Source organism: Rousettus aegyptiacus, unplaced genomic scaffold (assembly GCF_014176215.1).
Source record: "Rousettus aegyptiacus isolate mRouAeg1 unplaced genomic scaffold, mRouAeg1.p scaffold_m13_p_1, whole genome shotgun sequence".
Lineage (NCBI taxonomy): Eukaryota > Metazoa > Chordata > Mammalia > Chiroptera > Pteropodidae > Rousettus > Rousettus aegyptiacus.
The window spans coordinates 99,170,167-99,176,464 of record NW_023416284.1 but is presented as its reverse complement, the minus strand read 5'-3'; the positions used below and the strand labels follow the sequence as shown (position 1 = coordinate 99,176,464).

The 6,298-nt window shown below is 53.3% G+C and overlaps 1 protein-coding gene across 29 annotated transcripts in view; it reads left to right on the top strand.

The window, feature by feature from the left end:
* Positions 1–3,191: 3,191 nt before the first annotated feature.
* The window catches only part of TRERF1 (transcriptional regulating factor 1), a 186,640-nt gene continuing 183,533 nt past the window's right edge, over positions 3,192–6,298 (top strand). For 12 of the 29 annotated variants that reach the window (XM_016128569.2, XM_016128568.2, XM_016128563.2 and 9 more), the window contains exons 1-2: positions 4,127–4,579; positions 4,997–5,081. The gene's annotated coding sequence lies outside the window, so the exon portion shown is untranslated. Of the gene's footprint in view, positions 3,761–4,016; positions 4,580–4,660; positions 4,734–4,996; positions 5,082–6,298 lie in introns of those variants that run through there. The other 17 variants (XM_016128554.2, XM_016128555.2, XM_016128547.2 and 14 more) reach the window with 9 other exon arrangements.

Sequence of the window (6,298 nt, the reverse complement as noted above, 5' to 3'; positions counted from 1 at the left end):
TGCAGAGAGGCAAGAGGGTTAGTGGTTAAGACAGAGGGTTTGGGCCCAGGTTGGCCTGGATGCAAATTGGAGCAAGTTATGCAATCTGTCTGATCCTCCACGTCTCTCTGAATCTGTAAAATAAGAATACTGTAATGACGATGGTTTAGGCTGATTAAATAGGCTAATGCATGTTTAGTGCTTAGCACAGTGCTTGGTACATAAAAAGCACACAATAAACCTTAGTGATTATCATGAGTGTAGAGGCGGAGAAAGAACCACAAAATGGTTGCTTTTGTCAGTAGTCCATGAAAGAAGGGTCATCATTATTAATACGACCTATTTGGGATGGAGGCTGAAGGTTTGGGAAGAGTGGGAGTGGGGCGATGATTCTGCCTGGATTGTAGAAGGGAGCCCTGGGCATAAATTATTAAACAGGCACCCAGGGAGTCCTCTGCAGGACTCAGCAGGAAAACAGTTAACCGTGTCTTCTGAAGGCTAACCCTGGTTGTCTCTACAGAAAGAAAACCACTGCGTGGCAGATAGGGTGGGTGGGAGACTTCTCAATGTTTATTTGAATTTGGAACTATATGAAAGCATTAAACCTATTCCAATACATGAATTGTATTTTTTTAAAAAAACCTCTTTTACCATGGAGATAAGTGCTGAGAATGGGAAGACTAGGATATAAAATCATCATCATCATCATCATCTCCTGAGGGAAGATAGGGGAGGGAGACTGGGAAGGTGGAAGAAATAAGAGAAAAAAAGACAAAAAAAATATTAATCTTCTTACATTTTTGCAGTCCTAGGAGGGCTTTGGTCATACAAGGCAGGACTTGTACCAGGATTGGGACTATCTCAGCCTGATTTGGATTTCAAAGACTCAAGGTATTATTTTAATTTCAGCCATCCTCTCTCTGACACTCATTCTGAGTCTATAACCAGTAATCACAGATTTGGGATTATTCACCCCCTTGGATTGTCTTCAAGTATATGCATTGTTGAGGGTTGAATCTACGGGCTAAATAAAATGTTTGTGTATTGTCTGCGCATTTCCCAGATTTTTAGGCCACAGATCATTTCCGATGCTTAAATCAGTTAAGACTCTAGGGACCTTATTTTCTAGAGTCCTTGGGAATGGAGAAGGCACACAACTCTACTCAAAAATAATCATGAACTTGCCAAGACAATGTTCTAAGATCTTAACATATCAACTCATTTAAATTTCATAATGCTACACCGTAGGTACTATTATTCTGGTTTTACAGGCAAAGAAACAGAACCAAGTAAGATTAAGTAACTTGTTCAAGGTCGGAGCCTGCACGACTAACCATTAGGCCGTACTCTCTCTGATGGCAGTGGGCCAATAATGTTAAGGGGTCTTTCGAAGGTGATGCAAGCATCCTTGGCTGTGTGGCAGCAACACCTTGAGTGCCAAATCCCAAATCCTTCCCTCTCAGCAAATTCTGCTTTAAGAGCAGGAAAAACCAGGCCGTGAATTTCCACATTGACCTCGGGCAATTTACTTGCTCCCTCTTAGCTTTGGGTTACTTATCTGTGATAGAGTGTTTTAGGTCTGTTAAAAGACCTCTCCTGGAATTACATGTGTGTATTGGGGGAAGGTGGAGGGGCTAAGGTTTCTGGGCAGTGCGCTGCTTTCCTCAGGTCTCTTCAGGAAACAGGGTGTTTTGAGGTTCTATCCTGGCCAACTCCCTCCTAGGAGGTCAGGCCCCAGGCCTTGATGGTGCTCAAGCTTGGCTAGTCTTCCTCCGCGTGGAAAAGGGATTCTACTGGAGCCACTCTGCCGTCTGCCGGGATATCTAGGGTGGGTCTTTTCCCCGGGTGAGTTTGAGATGATTGTATCCTCAGAAAGGCTTCTTGCAGGTAGTGACAATTGAATCGAGTCCTGAAGGTCTATCAGGAGTTAGTAAGAAGAGGTAGAGGGGGAAGTGTTAGCGTCCCCCACCCCACCCCCAGCCACAGAACAAAGAAACACGACCCGCTTACGGTATAGGAGGAGGAGCTGTGAGAGTGGAGAGGTCTGTAGAGGCGAAAGCACTAGGGGGCTTCATAGCTTGGCTTTATTCTAAGAGCAATTGGGAGGGGTTTGGAGAAATGTAGTTAGGAGTTTGAAGATTCTAGCTGTTGCGAAGAATGGGTCGGAGGGGGACAGGAGGTTATCACAGAAAGCAGTCGGTCTGAAAGATGACCGACGACTGAGGAAATGGGGGTGGTGGGGACAGAGCATCTGAGCCTTTCTCAGTACTGGCGACACTGTCGCTACCTCTTCACTTTGCTTATGTGGAAGGGTCCGACGGGGGAGCTGGGCCCCAAGGCGGGGCTGGGCGCCAGCTAAACTCTCGTTGAGCAAAATTTGCCAGAGTCCCCTCCTCTAGGCGCCCCAGAATTAGTAGGGTTATGCTGAAGACAGAGAACCGTTACCCCTCAATATACACAAAAACCTCGGCCACTTTTGGCAGCAGCCTCCTCCGCACATGACCTCATACTTTAAGCTCCCATATAGCCTTCTCCAGCCTTGTCCACGCCCAGCAACGAGTGAGGGTAGAGTCGGGGACAGTGGTTACGGTCTAGGGAGAGCGAGCACCTTATTTATCCTGAGTGAGATTTGCTGGAAGGGACACAACGATCTCTCCAATACCGCAAAACACAAAACAAAACAAAACAAGACAAAAAAAAAAAAAAACATGGTTTAACTTTCCCTAAAGCAAAAGACTCGCTGTCGTAGGCCCTCCGTGAGACGGATGCCTCGAACCCGACTCGAGGCGGTCTGCTGAGCCGAACCATCTTTGGTTCACGTTTCCTCGGGCCAGGAAAGACGCTTGGAAATGCCGGGGTCTCGGGCTGGAGCACGCCGCTGCGGGACGTGGGGGTCTGTCCTGCTCTCGCCCTCCTGGCGCCGCCGAGGTTTGAACCCTGGGTTCGCCTTTCAGTCCGCGCCCTGCCCCCTGCTCGCAGCTGCTCTCGGTTTGGGTGCAGCGGTTTCCCCCGCAGAGGAGGAGGAGACTGCGCGAGGAGCGACTCCCGGCTCGGGTTTCCGCACCAATGCTGAGCAGCCCCGGGCGGCCCCCGGCGGCCGGCCCTCCTCCCCGGCACCACGTTCCACAGTCATGGCGCGCGAGGAGGGGCGAGCGCGCGCCGCGGCGGCACCCGCGCCCCCTCCCCTCCGCCGCCTCCCGGCCCGGCCCCTCTCCTAGGCAACCTCCCTCCCTGGCCTGCTGCGCCGCGGAGATGGAGACCCTCCCCAGAGAGCTGCATTTCCAGCGCCGCCTGCTGCACCCGCTCCCCGCCCCCATCGGGGTGGAGGGATGGAGCCGCGCGCTTCACGAACCTCTAGCTCCTTCCCCGGAGCCCGGGCCTCTCCCAGCCTCGCTGAAGTGGGGGTGCAGTGGGGGTTAGGCGCAGACCGCCCCCCCCCGCAGCCCATCTAGACTCTGGCATCTTTGCAACCCCTTTAACAAAATAAACCAAAAACCCGAACCCTAGTCTTTGGATTGCAAAGCGCGTTACAATAACCGGGACGGCTACGCAGGAAGCAATCCTGCACTGGTCCGGGTCTAAGGCAGCAGCTTCCCGGCCACGCCGCCTTCTGCTGGGCCTCGATTTTCCGGTCACGCCGGAGAGCCTGCCACAACTCGGGACTGACAGGTCCCGCGAGGGGCCGCGACGCGGTCCGCAACCCCCCGCCTCCCCAACCTCGTCGAGTCTCGCCAGCCTACAAAAGGTGCAACCTCACGCACATGCAGAGCACACAAATAAGGTCGGCAGCGTATCGCCGGGAAGGCTGCGAACAATGCGCCGGGCGGCCCGCGCCCGCCAGAGCGCGGCGCCCCGAGGGACATGGGGCGTGGGTGGGGGCCGCGGCTGAGGACCCGCCGGCCGCGGCGCTGGACACCTTACTTCCTGCTTCCCTGCCCGCGGCCAGACCCAGCTCTGCGGAGGGATATCTCTACCCTCCTCTGAATCCCCCTCTCTCTTCCCCCGCCCGCCCTCCCCCCTTTTGCTTCTGCTCCCCCCCCACCCCCCGCCTTTCTCCTTTTGCAAGAAAATAATTTGACAGTCGATTTGCTGACAGGGGAGGAATTTGCATCCTGGATTAAAAAAAAAAAAAGGCCGAGAGGAGCTTGGGAACGGTTGCTAGGGGTGGGTAAGGGGTGAAAAAAGGGAGGGGGGCGCCGGGGAGCGGATAAGGGGGAATAAGGGAGGGGGCGAGGGTGGGGAGCAATGAAAAAGGTAAGGCCAGGTTACCGCGGCTCGGCCCCGAGTGGGCTGCGGCCGGGGGAGGGGCAAGAGATACATATGTATTTCTGTCTCCCTAGCACACCCCCTTCCCTCTAAGCGATGGCTGAGAGGCGGTGCATGCAGATGGGGAGTAAGTTTCCTGAAGGGGAGGGTGGATGCACGCGCGCAGCCCCGCGCTGCAAATTTCCACCGGGGAGGGAGAGTGGCTGGATGCGGAGAGTTTGGAGTTGCTTGCGGCGGAGGGCAGGAAGGGTAGCAGGGCCGGGAAGGGGGCTGGCGGGCGCTATATCTAGGAGTAAGTTTCCAGGATCAGGAGAGCCTGCACGCTTGCTCGCTAGTAAGTTTCTGGCCGGGGAGGGCGCGTGGGGAGGAGAAGAGGGAGGGGTACTTGTATATAGAAGGGGGGAGGGGGGAGCAGATTTCCTGCGGGGAGGCTGAATGCATATGGAGAGTAGATTTCCTGAAGGGAGGGTGAGGCGTAGACGGACCGAGTAAGTTTCTTGTTAGGGTGGTGGCGAGGTGGTGGGTTGGTGCTTTGGAAACCCAGAGCTTCCTACCCGGGGTGGAGGAGCTCTCTGTTGGGTTGCGGGGAGTGCGAAGGGCCAGGTTCCCTGCTGGGCAGAGGGGCTTGCATCTGGGGAGTATGTTTCCTGGCGGAGCGATATTTGTTTACAGGCTGAGGGCAGTACTGTAAGTGAGTAGCGCTTCGAGAAGGCGGCTCTGACATAAATTAATATTAAAATTACTCCATCAGCTCTGCTCGCCCCCCATCTTATCCCCCAAGCGGAGGCTGGTCTTCTTGTCGGATTGCCCATGCACTTGTTGCAGAAACAGCCAAGGTAGGCAAGAAGCTTATTAAGTTTCATTTTAAAAAAAATTAGTTGGGGGATGCTCCGTGAGAAGACGGAGGGGGGAGGGGAAGGGACAAAGTGAGGGGTCAGAGAAGGAAAAGTCTCCCCGACTTCTTTACTTTCAGTATGTTAACAGGCCTTTCTCTCTGCTTCCCTTCTCCCCTCTTTGGGCTGCACGGCATCCCAGAAAAGGGGGAGGGGTAAGGTGGGTGCTATAATTGGCAGTCCCGGCTTAAAGGGTGGTGGTGGGGCTTGCAACTGAAGGTTGTGATGTTATAAAGCCTTCATTCTTCCAGCCAAGAAACCGCAGGACCCTAGGGATGTGCCTTTTGGGGTTTTTGACATGATGAATATGTGTATGTATATGCGCCTGTGGGCTCTTTGGGGGCTCGGTACCCCCCAGAAGTTAAAGTGGCCACCCAGATGGGAGAAATGTGTGAGGAGGGGGGAAACCTGCCCTGCCACTCCCCAACTTCAGTTTGGGAAAGTGAGAAGTTGCTGCTGGTGGTCTCAAGAAATAGATATTAGAAAACAACACAAAACCACCCATTCACTGGCGGAGGCCGAGAGCACCTGGCGGGCAGCCTCTGGCCAGCAGCCTCTGGCCAGCATTGAGCTGGAGCATGTGCGCCTGCCATCCTTAGGTTAAAAGAAAATGACTTCTGATTCCTCCGTGTGCCTTCGACTGGCCTGTTAGAGCCAGCTTTGTGGAAACTCTTCTCAGGCTAGACGCGGCTTTGGCAAGTGAACGGTGTTGAAGCCGGTTGCTAACAGCATGACCTGGGCTGTCTGGTGAAGTGCATGGAAGTGATGCTCAGGAATGATGGATTTAGGGATGGCTGAAGAGTTCTTTAAAAAATGCCTCTCGAAAGCCGACTGGGTGCACTTTTTAGCAGACCATGGAGCAGAGCTTTAAGAAAGGAATTTTCAGTTGTCCCAGTTGGCATCAACCTTGCGCATCACAAACAGTTTCAAGAAAGCAGTCTGGTGAGGGACAACGTGGTTTTGATGACCACTGAAAAGACGACAAGCAGAAATATTCAGCAGTTAACTAGTTAACCAGCAGTCTTTGCTTTTCCTTGCCTCTGTTTTCCTGGTCCTCAGCCTATGGGTTTCTGCAGATGGATTGTAGGTCTTGGCTGTCAGGTACCTGGATTACACGGGGAGTTTTAACTTTGCCAGGATAATTTTAGCCCCAGAGGTTC